Consider the following 14,668-nt stretch of genomic DNA (forward strand, 5'->3'; position numbering starts at 1 on the left):
ACAAATAAGATGCTCTGGTACACCTATCTCTTTAAGAACTTGCCAAAATTTGCTGTGATCCACACAATCAAAGACGTTAGCATAGTCAATGAAGGAGAAGTAGATGTTTTTCTGGAACTCCATAACTTTCTCCATGATCCAGCATATGTTGGCAATTTGATCTCTAGTTCCTATGCTTCTTCAAAATCCTGCCTGTACTTCTGGTAGTTTTCAATCCACATACTGCTGGAGTCTAGCTTGTAGGATTTTAAGCATAACTTTACTAGCATGAGAAATGAGTGCAATGGTGTGATAGTTTGAACATTCTTTGGCACTGCCTTTCTTTGGAATTGGAATGTAAACTGATATTTTCCAATCCTGTGGCCACTGTTGAGTTTTCCAAATTTGCTGCCAAATTGAGTGTAACACTTTTACTGCATCGTCTTTTAAGATTTTAAATAGCTCAGCTGGAATACTGTCACCTCCACTAGCTTTGTTGTTGCTCAGCTTTTCTAAGCCCCACTTCACTTCACATTCTAGGAGGTCTGACTCGAGGTCAGTGACCACCTCATTGTGATTATCAGGGACATTAAGCTCATTCTTGTATAGTTCTTCTTTGTAATTTTGCCACTTCTTCTTAATCTCTTCTGTCTCTGTTAGGTCCCTGCCATTTTGGTCCTTTATCATGCCCATTTTTGCATGAAACGTTCCCTTCATCTCTCCAATTTTCTTGAAAAGATCTCTGGTCCTCCCTATTCTATTGTTTTCTTCTATTTCTTTGCACTGTTCATTTAAGAAGGCATTCTTATGTCTTCTAGCTATTCTTTGGAATTCTGCATTCAATTGGGCGTATCTTTCTTTTTCTCCCTTGCCTTTCGCTTCCCTCCTTTCCTCAGCTATTTGCAAAGCTTCCTCAGACAGCCATTTTGCTTTCTTGCATTTCTTTTTCTTTGGGATGGTTTTGGTTGCTACCTCTTGTACAATGTTGCGAACCTCTGTCCATAGTTCTTCAGGCACTCTGTCTATCAGATCTAATTCCTTAAATCTATTTGTCACCTCTACTGTATATTCAACAGGGATATGATTTAATTCATACCTGAGTGGCCTAGTGCTTTTCCCTACTTTCTTCAGTTTAAGCCTAAACTTTGCAATGAGAAGCTCATGGTCTGAGCAACAGTCAGCTCCTGGTCTTGCTTTTACTGACTATATGGAACTTTTCCATCTTTAGCTGCAGAGCACATAGTCAATCTGATTTCTGTTTTGACTGTTTGGTGATGTCCATGTGTAGAGCCGTCTCTTGGGTTGTTGGAAAAGAGTGTTTGCTATGACCATCATATTCTCTTGACAAAATTCTATCAGCCTGTGCCCTGCTTCATTTTGTACTCCAAGGCCAAACTTGCCTGTTATTCCGGTTATCTTTTGGCTTCCTACTTTAGCATTCCAATCCCCCATGATGATAAGGACATCATTTTTTGGTGTTAGTTCTATAAGGTGCTGTAGGGCGTCATAGAACTGGTCAATTTCATCCTCTTCAGCACTGGTGGTTGGGGCATAGACTTGGACTACTGTGATATTGAATGGTTTGCCTTGGATTCGAACTGAGATCATTCTGTCATTTTGAGGATTGTATCCCAGTATTGCTTTTCCTACTCTTTTATTGACTATGAAGGCTACTCCATTTCTTCTGAGGGATTCTTGCCTGCAGTAGTATACCTGATGGTCATCTGAATTAAATTCACCCAGTCCTGTCCATTTTAGTTTGCTGATTCCTAAGATGTCAATGTTCAGTCTTTTCATCTCTTGTTTGACCATGTCCAGCTTGTCTTGATTCATGGATCTTACATTCCAGGTTCCTATGAAGAAAAAGTCTTTACAGCATCGGACATTCCTTTCACCATCAGACACATCCACAGCTGAGCATCCTTTCGGCTTTGGCCCAGTCGCTTCATTCTTTCTGGCGCTACTAGTACTAGCCCTCTGCTCTTCCCCAGTAGCATATTGGATGCCTTCCGACCTGAGGGGCTCATCTTCCAGCATCATATCATTTTGCCTTTTGGTACTGTCCATAGGGTTTTCATGGCAAAGATACTGGAGTGGGTTGCCATTTCCTTCTCCAGTGGATCATGTTTCATCAGAACTCTCTGCTATGACCTTTCTGTCTTTGGTGGCCCTGCACGGCATAGCTCATAGCTTCATTGAATTATGCAAGCTCCTTCACCATGACAAGGCAGTAATCGATGAAGTAATCCTACCAACAGACAAACCGGACTGACCTCCTCTCTTTCGCCGAGGTGGCCTACAATAATTCTGTTCACAGCAGCACTGGCTACATGTCTTTCAGAGTAGCCACAGGAAAAGTGTTCAGCCCAATGACTGAATACCCTCAGGTGCCCTCTGCTTCCCAGACATTTGATCATTCGGTGAGGGGGTGGGAAGAAGTTTGGAGAAACACAAAAATGGCATTAAAAAAGACTTCCGAGACTTATAAAACAGGCTTATAAAAAGAGGGGTCCCCAAAGAACATTCCAAGTGGGGGAAAAGGTTTACCTGTCAACTAAATACTTACGCCTCAAGTTACCCAGCAAGAAATTATGGCAAAATTCTTGGGGCCTTTCCCATCCCCATCACAGTAGAATTAAAACTCCCTAGGCTTTTAGGGAAAGTCCACCCTGTCTTCCATTGCAGCCTACTGAAACCTTTTCGGGGCTCCACTTTAAGACCTCCCCCTAAGAAGGCACCCGGGCCCCTCTTAGTAGCAGATCAAAGACGCTATGAAGTGAAAAGCCTTCTTGACTCTAGAATCTTTAAAGGGAAATTACAGTATCTAGTACAATGAAGGGGTACTCGCTGTCTGAAGCTACTTGAGTGAAATCTAGTGATGTGAAGGCTGACCGACTCATCAAAAGGTTTCATGAAAGAAACCCCAACAAACCAAGGAATAATCCCTGCCATATCCTTTTGTTTACATTACAGGATCTATCCTTCTTGTAAGTGGGGGCCAGATGTCAATGCTGCACACATTGAATGTTTTTGCTCTGACAATATAAGAGGCAGCCTTCTTCTTTAAACTGCTTGCTCTGAATATAAAGAAGTTGCGGGGTGGAGTAATGCTAACCAGATTCATAAATTAGATAAGAATGGCACACAAGATAACAGAAGTGAAGCTTGCATTTGGGCTAATTGGAGAATGTGATTAATGACGTGTAATTAAGGGAAGGAGTTGTGCATGATAATGATGGGTTTAGGGGAGGAGAATTCAGATTCTGGCATCCATCCATGAGTGCCGATGCTTCGTTCTCATTATTATAGACTTTTAGGAAAACAGTGCCTGAATGTTGTTTGAACTGTCTCATTAATTGGAACCATGACAACAAGGAGACCCAGTTAAACACTAAGAAGGAAAGTATATCTGATGGTTTGCAAAAGCATTTCAATTTTTGAAGAAGATCAGCTGCTATGTGGCTGGTTGGAAAGGAAGACTGAATTTTGAAAATATTATACAAAGGAGCCACAAAATATTATTTTCACTACACTGCTGGATCAGCAAGACTTATAAATTACTGTATATTAGGATGGATTCTGAATAATGGTGATGATTTTGCAAGTATCCAAACTTTCTTTAGGAATGGGAGATACTTATAAACTCAGAAAGAATAAAGCAAAATGCTCGTAGAATGCAGGAGAGAATGAGACCAGTTTTCCAAGACCAATAATTGGAAAGGCTGTGTATGAGTTTCTCTTTGTTGATGTTTAGATTTAGACACATATCAATGTTACAGCTGGTTTGATAATGATATCATACAAGAGAAAGAGATATTTAAAGACAGAAACCTATGCATCTGGATGAAAAAGACAGAACAAAACAAGAAAGACAGCTAGAATACCATTGATAATATTCTCAATTTATACTAACAACAATTTGTAACCATAAAAAAATGGAAGAGAGCACAGATATAATTGAACAAAATATTGTTAAAGGCAAAGTCTCACTGCACTGCTGATGCTCATGAAAAAGTAAAATTTGGGAAAAGGCGATAATGTAGAATAAGAAGAGAATAGAATCATAGAACAAAGGTTCAATCAGAGAAGCAGGAATTGAAGCCCAATAAACATTGCATCAAATTATCAGTTAAAAAATGGAGATGAAGCAAAGGCATATGGACAAAAATAGTTAGAATTATCCATAAAATGGAATAACAGATATAACAGTAGAATCTAGAATACAAAAATGATGTGAAAGTAATGAGAAGGACAGTTGAAAAATGCATATGCACTGACAAATGGATAAAAAATTGTCCACATAATAACCTTAAAAAGGCAGGAATATAAATCAAAGTCAGCTATAAGGAAATGGAGAAAAATGTTGTTAGAGTTACAAAAGAAACCTTTTTTCCCTAAAGGTAAGAGGGAAAAGATTATTCTTTTGTCTGGTCAGATTTCAGAATTTGAAATGTGTTTGTATGTTTAGATTACAATACCTTTTTTCCTACCGGAACTAAAGGCAATGAACGCACCCCTCCTATTTTCCCCCACAGAGCCTATTTTATCATTGAATACCACCCCCAGGATAAAAGACTTTTGGTTCTGATAAATTAATGTTATTCCAACTTGATTCCAGAATCAAGCATATACATATGAAAAACCCACAGACATACCTGGCTTTTAAATGGAATTACTAAAAATGTTGCTTGCACAAAAGAAATCTTCTGGAGTCCATTTAAGCTCACGCCTACTGCTTCAGTGACTCCATCCAGCCACCTCATTCTCTGTCGTCCCCTTCTTCTATTGCCCTCAATCTTTCCCAGCATTAGGCTCTTCTCCAGTGAGTCCTTCCTTTTCATTAGGGGGGCAAAGTATTTGAGTTTCAACTTCAGGAACTGGCCTTCTAAAGAGCAGTCAGGGTTGATCTCCTCTAGGACTGACTGGTTTGATCTCCTGGCAGTCCAAGGGACTCACAGGAGTCTTCTTCAGCACCATACTTCAAAGGCCTCAAATCTTTGGCACTCAGCCTTTCTTGTGGTCCAACTTTCACTGCCATACATTGCAACTGGGAAGACCATAGCCTTGACTATACACACTTTTGTTGTCAGGGTGATGTCTCTGCTTTTTAGTGTGCTGTCTAGATTTGCCATGGTTTTCCTCCCGAGGAGCAAGCATCTTTTAATTTCTTGGCTACAGTCCCCATCTGCAGTGATCTTGGAGCCCAGGAAAATAAAATCTGTCACTACTTCCATTTCTTCCCCATCTATTTGCCAGGAATTGAGAGGGCTGGATGCCATGATCTTGGTTTTCTTAATGTTAAGTTTCAACCAAACTTTTGCACTCTCCTTCTTCACCTGCAACAAGAGGCTCTTTAGTTCTTCTTCACTTTCTGCTATTAGTGTGGTATCATCTGCATATCTTAGGTTGTTGATATTACTCCTGACAATCTTAATTCCAACTTTTGATTCATCTAGCCCTGCCTTTCTCATGATGTGCTCTGCATATAAGTTAAATAGGTAGGGCGACAGTAGACAGCCTTGCCGGACTCCTTTCCCAATTTTGAACCAATCAGTGGTTACGTGTCCAGTTCTTACTGTTGCTTCTTGACCTGCATATAGGTTTCTCAAGAGACAAATAAGATGGTCTGGTACTCCCATCTCTTTAAGAACTTACCAGTTTGTTGTGATCCACACAATCAAAGGCTTTAGCATAGTCAATGAAGCAGAAGTACATGTTTGTGAGTGTAGCACTTTTACTGCATCGTCTTTTAAGATTTTGAATAGCTCAGCTGGAATACTGTCACCTCCACTAGCTTTGTTGTTGCTCAGCTTTTCTAAGGCCCACTTCACTTCACATTCTAGGAGGTCTGACTCGAGGTCAGTGACCACCTCATTGTGATTATCAGGGACATTAATCTCATTCTTCTATAGTTCTTCTGTGTAATTTTGCCACCTCTTCTTAATCTCTTCTGCCTCTGTTAGGTCCCTGCCATTTTGGTCCTTTATCATGCCCATTTTTGCATGAAACGTTCCCTTCATCTCTCCAATTTTCTTGAAAAGATCTCTGGTCCTCCCTATTCTATTGTTTTCTTCTATTTCTTTGCACTGTTCATTTAAGAAGGCATTCTTATTTCTTCTAGCTATTCTCTGGAATTCTGCATTCAATTGGGCGTATCTTTCTTTTTCTCCCGTGCCTTTCGCTTCCCTCCTTTCCTCAGCTATTTGCAAAGCTTCCTCAGACAGCCATTTTGCTTTCTTGCATTTCTTTTTCTTTGGGATGGTTTTGGTTGCTACCTCTTGTACAATGTTGCGAACCTCTGTCCATAGTTCTTCAGGCACTCTGTCTATCAGATCTAATTCCTTAAGTCTATTTGTCATCTCTACTGCATATTCATCAGGGATATGATTTAATTCATACCTGAGTGGCCTAGTGCTTTTCCCTACTTTCTTCAGTTTAAGCCTAAACTTTGCAATGAGAAGCTCATGGTCTGAGCAACAGTCAGCTCCTGGTCTTGCTTTTACTGACTATATGGAACTTTTCCATCTTTAGCTGCAGAGCACATAGTCAATCTGATTTCTGTTTTGACTGTTTGGTGATGTCCATGTGTAGAGCCGTCTCTTGGGTTGTTGGAAAAGAGTGTTTGCTATGACCATCATATTCTCTTGACAAAATTCTATCAGCCTGTGCCCTGCTTCATTTTGTACTCCAAGGCCAAACTTGCCTGTTATTCCGGTTATCTTTTGGCTTCCTACTTTAGCATTCCAATCCCCCATGATGATAAGGACATCATTTTTTGGTGTTAGTTCTATAAGGTGCTGTAGGGCTTCATAGAACTGGTCAATTTCATCCTCTTTAGCACTGGTGGTTGGGGCATAGACCACCAGATACATCCACAGCTGAGCGTCCTTTCAGCTTTGGCCCAGTCGCTTCATTCTTTCTGGCACTACTAATACTAGCCCTCTGCTCTTCCCCAGTAGCATATTGGATGCCTTCCGACCTGAGGGGCTCATCTTCCAGCGTCATATCATTTTGCCTTTTGGTACTGTCCATAGGGTTTTCATGGCAAAGATACTGAAGTGGGTTGCCATATCCTTCTCCAGTGGATCACGTTTTGTCAGAACTCTCTGATATGACCTGTCCATCTTGGATGGCCGTGCACGGCATAGATCATAGCTTCATTGAATTATGCAAGCCCCTTTGCCACAACAAGACAGTAATCCATGAAGGGGTCAAAGCAAATATTTAACCTGAAATGGAATAAATTCTATATCTTGTAATTTTCTTTTACACCAACAGGAGAAAATGCATAGTTTGGAGAGCATCTTTGGGGCCTGATTACAACAGAGATGGATAGCTTTGCATGGCAGGGGGCTTGGATGCACTTGGAAATTTAATTATGCATTAGGAGGGGACTGCACTCCAAAATTGGATGCAGTCTGGATCAAAATTAAGTTGATATTTAAATTCAATTTAATTCCAATCAAGTAAATGCAGCATTTAATGCTTTTAGTAAATTCCTTCTGCCTGATAAAAAATACTATTTGATGGCAAATTTTGAGCGGTTGAAGGGGGCCCAAGATCTCTAGGCTTTGCACTTTTGCTTCCAGGATAACCAGTATGCTATTTCCTATCTATTACAGCAAAACAGATGTAATTACAGGTAATTGTAGTCTATATCACACTTTAAGTGTTTTCCTTTTAATTCTCCAGCTGTAAAGCCATCCAATAAGCTCAGGGGATCTAATTAGACTATAGAGTTTGATTTCCTGGTGGGCTTTAATATGTTCCAGAACTTTGCCAAGACAAGTCAAAGGCCTACAACTCTGTAGGACTGATGCTGGAGACATGTAATGCATAGTTTCATGATATAATTGTGCCTTACATTTATATTATTATCAAAACCCTGCTGGCACAGGGAATGGTGTCTATAGTTCTGGAGGTAATGGTTCTGGTAATTCTGATCTGTCGGAGTCAGAGTGATAATGGCAGGTCTAAAGGGTAAACATGCAAGCTAACTGCAAATCCTGGTTTTATGGAAATTACACAGAAGGAAATTCTTTTGTGTTAATCATATGTTTATTGAAGTGCAACCACTGGGAATAATCTGAAATAATTGCTTGTAAATAACATCAAAGGGAGAGAGGAATTTCACATTGCAGTTATTTCTTGCTCTCTGCTGAATCTAACAATGGCTAGCTATAGAATCAAGAGCAATAACAGGGAGATTGAGCATACATTGTACCTGAAGAAAGTTCCACCTTTAGTATCTCCATGTAGGGCTGGAAGAATTTTCTTTCTCACTGAAAACTCTGGACAGCTACCACAACACCATGTAGGCAATCTTGAGTGACTACCATATTTTTCCATGTATAAGACATTATTTTTTTTCCTGCAAATACCCTGTTCAAAAATCAGGTACACCTTATACAAGTGCAGCATCTTATACATGAAAAATAATGGTAACCTCCGCAGCCCAGTGCATGCCTGTGTGGGTTCTTTACATGCCGCTGCCATACCACCTGGTGCAGGTGTCAAGCCCCTGTGGGCTTGCCACTAATGGAAGGGGGGAGGGGGCAAGACTGTTGGATGGTGGCATCTGGAGTCAGTGGATGGGACCAGCAGCCTGGATGGCAGTGACAGCGCTTTCCCTCCCTTGTACCTGTATGCTGGCCAGGGACCCTGTGGAATGCAGCTGCAAGGCTGTCCTGCTCAATAATAGTGGTCAGCAGAACTTCCAGATTTGCCGGCTCAGCTGTTTGGAGCTCCACCAAACAGCTGATCAGCGCGAAGAAGTTTAAAACCTGCCTTCACTTCCTTTCCCTTGCTCACACTGGTTTGTTTACTAAGGTAAGAAGGCTGCTGCTGTGAACTGATTATGCATGCTCATCGTGGTTGCTTCCAGTGCTGACTTTGTTTGCTGTAAGCTTGGAACTTGCATGCCAGAGCATCTTATACAAGGGTACATCTTATACATGGAAAAATATGGTACTGTATTTATTTTATTTCTGCTATATAGCATCAGTGAGATACATTTGACTTGAGAAGATTATCCTGCAGATTGAAACCTATCAGTGTACTACGGGGTTAGATGGTCTACTCTCTTGATATAAGTAGGTTTCTCCCATGTTGTCTGGCATCATAGTATGTTACAGTTCCTTCTTGATGGTTGGCTGGTTGCTCTTGTGTGGATTTCTGCTGCTTTGTAATCTGACAATATATGTACCTTGAGGAAGCCACCTATGGAGGTCATCTGGGAAAAAAATGCTATTGCTTTTTTGGGCAGGAGAGAGAAGCAGCACCATATTGACTGTGATATAGATTTCCAGGCTTTCTTCTTGACTGTTTGATTGCTGAGTTAAGGTTGCCAAAGGCATCCCACAGGTTGGGTTGAAACTTCTTTGTGCAATGCTTCTGAACAGATCTCAGCAGGAATGTGCAGCCCTATTGAATTGTTTTTACCTGACCATGAGATCTACCAGTTGAAATAAAAAGACATCTTCCCCCTCCTTCCTGGCTCTGCCCCACCCCCCACCCCACTTCCCACGTAACTTGGATGAATAAATGTGCACTGTAGCAATGGAGATTTTGAGAAAGAAGATAAAAGGTTCTGTGTTTTCATTCCCTGGTGCAAGAGTTTGAATCAATACCTGTGTTAATCAGGGATGAGGTGAAGCTGAATAGCTGAGGATGGCAATGCTATATCCCTGTTTTCATTTAAAATGAATCGATGCATTTAGCATATGGGGGATTTGTGTTTTTGGACCCAGGTTGGGGAGTTTGGGGCAAAACAGCATTATTTTTTCATACCTGTTGTATTGACCTAGCAGGAATCTCAGAGAAGCAATAACTAGGGAACGGTATATATTTCAAAGACACATCAATTCACTTTAATTGAGCTCTCCTATGGCTGACAAGTCTGAAGATAATTTTTCTTTCAGTTTCCTGACTAAGCTGCTTTCTTACTACAGCTTTTTACAAATTTCCACTGAAAAGGGGGGTAGGGGGCACAGCCAAAAAAACAAAAGTAAATGCAAATGCAAATGCATGGCAGTCTTTCAAAATACTTTGTTGCTTTGTCAGTGATAGCTTTCTATGGTAATATAATATAATATAATATAATATAATATAATATAATATAATATAATATAATATAATATAATATAATATAATATAATATAATATAATATAATATAATATAATATAATATAATATAATATAATATAATATAATATAATATAATATAATATAATAATAATATAATATAATATAATATAATATAATATAATATAATATAATATAATATAATATAATATAATATAATATAATATAATATAATATAATATAATATAATATAATATAATATAATATAATATAATATAATATAATATAATATAATACAATAATATTATATATGGCTGTATATTCTTTAAATAAATAAAGGTGAACTATATTAGGATCTCTGTCAATCAGAAAAAGAAAAAATGAACTAACAATACACTTGCTTTGTAGAAAACATTTGGCTTTAGCTGGTTTATTAACTCATATTCTAAGAATTTCTGATGTTTTTTGCTGGAATATTGCAGTTAGGACTTTATTATATATTATTATATATGTTATATACATAATAATGATTATAATAGAAATACATACAATTTCAAAGGGAAAAATTGCATAAAATTCTTTAAAAAGTAAAAAATTACAACAGAATAAAGAAAAAACGAAGTATAACATATTATTATAAAAATTAACAGTTACAATTCTATTTAAGCTTTTCTAATGTAAATTATATTCAAGTATTTCTATATTAATTTCTGATATATTTATATAATCCTAACTACCATTCTTTTTTTTTTTGTATAAGCTTTTTATTGGTTTTTTTCTCTCACATACATATGTTAGTTTTTCAAACAGTGTGTGATCTGGGTTCATATAACACTAAAGGTAAAGGTAAAGGTTCCCCCGCACATGCGTGCTAGTCGTTTCCGACTCTAGGGGCCGGTGCTCATCTCCGTTTCAAAGCCGAAGAGCCAGCGCTTGTCCGAGGACATCTCTGTGGTCATGTGGCCGGCACGACCAGATGACAAAGGCGCACGGAACGCTGTTACCTTCCCACCGGAGCGGTCCCTATTTTTCTACTTGCATTTTTTATGTGCTTTCGAACTGCTAGGTTGGCAGAAGCTGGGACGAGTAACAGGCGCTCCACTCTGCTACGCGGCACTCGGGATTCGACCCGCCAAACTGCCGACCTTCTGATCGACAAGCTCGGCATCCTAACCCACTGAGCCACCACGTCCCTCATATAACACTAATACATAGTCAAATCCTACTCTTTGGTTCTCTCTTCTAACCATTTGTAGAATAGATTCCAGCTTTGGTAGTATTCTGTTTCTTCTTTATCTTTCAACCTCATAGTTTTCTTATTCTGAAGGTATTCTTTCATTCTTCCAGCATTGTGCATAGCTTATTCTTGCTGCGGTTATAATATGTAAAACCAAATACAGATTTTGTTTATTAATCTTTTCTGGTGCTATATCTAATAAAAAAATTCAGGATTAAATACTACATGTTCTCCTAATATTTGTTCTAGCCAAACATGTATTTTTTTTCCAATATGCCTTTACTCTGTCACGTGTTCACCAAATATGATAATATGTACCTAAATTATGTTTACATTTCCAACATTTACCTGATACATTTTTAAACATTTTTGCTAATCTTGCTGGAGGCATGTGCCATCTATAAAACATTTTATAGAGATTTTCTTTATATGCAGTTGACATTGTCAATTTATAATTTCTCTCCCATAATTCTTGCCATTTTTCTAATTCTATATTATAACCAAAGTTTTCCGCCCACCTTATCATTTTCTCTTTAGTTTGTTTACTTTCCATCTCTAAAATTAACAAAAAATTATACATTTTCTTAATTAATTTCTCATCAGAAGTTAATAATATCTTATCAAATACAGTTTGATCTTTTTAGAATCCATACAGTTTCATATCTTTTTCATATCTACTTTGTATTTGTAAGTGTGTCCACCATGACATGTTGATACCCCGATTTTCCAGCTCTTGATTCGATTTTAATGTCCCATCAGTATTTAAAATATCTCTATATGTCCAAGTTTTTTCAAAAGCTAACAGATTTGTGTGTGAAAAAACTTCAATTGTTGATAACCACCCTGGAATTTTTACATATATTTTCGTTTTAATTTTTCCCATACTGTTATCAAAGCTTATCTAATACAGTGATTTTCAAAATATTTATGAATTTTGTTTTTACCATACCACAAAAAAGCATGCCACCCCAATTGTAAATCATGTCCCTCCAAGTATAACAACCTTTTGTTCCTAAGCATTATCCATTCTTTCACCCATGTTAATACAGATGCTTGATAATATAAAGCCCATTCAGGTAGGCCACAGCCTCCATTTTCTTTAGTATATTGCAAGGTTTTCATCTTTATTCTAGCTTTCTTTCCTTGCCACACAAACCTCAAAATTAATGAATTCAACTCTTGAAAAAAAAATCCTAAGTTTTATCGGAATTGTTTGAAACAAAAATAAAATCTTAGGCAATATATTCATTTTAACTGTAGCAATTCTTCCCAATAATGACAATTTTAAATTCTTCCACTTTTCCAAATCTAGCTTCATTTGTTTCAATAACGTTATGTAATTATCTTCTTTTATTGTTGAGCACTTAGCTGATAAATATATACCCAAATATTTTACCTTTTTCACTATCTGCACCTCTATTACTTCTAAAATTCGGCTTTTTTGCTTATCTGTGAGAGTCTTAACTATTATCTTGGTTTTCTCTTTATTTATTTTTAATCCTGCTATTTCACCATATTGTTCTATTTCCCCCACAATTTTGGGATCATCTCCATGGGTTCTTCCAAAATAAATACTAAATCATCAGCAAATGCTTGTAATTTATATATTTCACCTTTTATCCCCAACCCTCTAATCTCTGTATCTTGTCTTATGTTTTGATTTAAAACTTCCAAAGTGAAGATGAATAACAGGGGGGATAAAGGGCATCCTTGCCTTGTGCCTTTCCTTATTTCAAAGCTCTCAGTACAGTCTCCATTTACAAGCACTTTGGCTGTTTGTTTGCTATATATTGTTTTTACCATATTTATAAAATTCTGTCCAAAGTCCATCATTTGTAATTGATGAAACATAAATTGCCATGAAAGATTATCAAATGCTTTTTGAGCATCTAGAAATATTAATGCCATTTGTTTCCCTGGATGTAGCTCTTAATATTCCAATACATCCATTATCACTCTTAAGTTATTTTTATTTTGTCTCTTTGGTAAAAAACCATTTTGATCCGGGTGAATAAATTCAACCAAGTATTTTTTCAATCTCTCTGCCATTATTGAAGTAAAAAATTTGTAATCCACATTGAAAAATGAAATTGGTCTATAGTTCTAAATCTGAGTTAAATCTGAATCTTCTTTTGGTATTAACGTAATATTTGCTTCAATCCATGTCATTGGCATTTTAGCTTCTAATAAAAGTCCATTACAAACATCTTTCAACGGTTCGCTTACTATCTCTTGTAAGTTCTTATATAGCTCTGTTGGAAGTCCCTCTGGACCAGGGGTTTTCCCATTTTTTTGTCTCTTTATGGCCTCTGTTATTTCCATCATTGTAACACCTTCATCTAACATATTTTTAAATGTCTCTGAAATTTTTGGAAGATTACTTTCTTCCAAGTATTTTACAGTTTTCTCTCTTGAAGTCTCCTCTTTATCATACAGTTCCTTATATAATTCTTTAACTATCTTTTTTATTTCTTCATTTTTATGTTGTAAACAACCTATCCCATCAAGTAAATTATGTATCATCTTTCTTTCTTTCTGTTTTTTAAGTTTATAAGCTAGCCATCTTCCTGGCTTATTGGCATTTTCAAAAAAAATTGTTTCGCTCTTTTTATCTGTTCTGCCACTTTTTTTGAGTCTAATAAATTTAATTTGTGTTTTATTATGTCCATTTCTCTTTTTAAAGACTTTTTTGTGGTTTTCTTTGCAGTTCTAATTCTAACTTTCCAAATTCTTCTTTTAATAATACATATTGCTGTTTTCTCTGTTTACTTTTTTTCTTGCCATATATGTTATCGCTATACCTCTGAAATTCGCTTTAGCTGTATCCCATAAATTTTGTACAGTAGTATCTTCTTTTCTATTTTCTTTGAAAAATAATTCCATTTCTTTCTTTGTTAACTCTATAAATTCTTTTTCCTTCAATATGGAACGATTTAAAGTCCATCTTGGCCCTTTTTGTATTCCTTTCCAGGTCATTTTCAAGGGATTATGATCTGCCCATATGCCTGTTTCTATTTCAATGTCCTGAACCTTCATTCTCAAATCGGCAGTCATCCAAATCATATCAATCCTTGACCAGGATTTCTGACTATTTGAATAAAAAGTATATTGCAGTTTTTGTGGATTCACTTCCCTCCAAACATCTTGAATTCCAATTTCCTCCGCCATATCAAAAAACGCCTTAGGTACTCTTTCTCTTCCATTTTTCCCTGTTTTGTTACTTTTATAATCATTTTTTCCATCTATTATTGCATTAAAGTCTCCTAGTAAACAAACATTTTGATACTCCATTTCTATTATTTTTCTATGTAAGTTTTTGTAGAATTTTTCTTGATTATTATTCGGTGCATAAATTGCCACTAATAATAT

The sequence above is a fragment of the Vipera berus genome (genome assembly GCF_964194415.1).
Source record: "Vipera berus genome assembly, chromosome: 3".
In the NCBI taxonomy this organism is placed as follows: Eukaryota; Metazoa; Chordata; class Lepidosauria; order Squamata; family Viperidae; genus Vipera; species Vipera berus.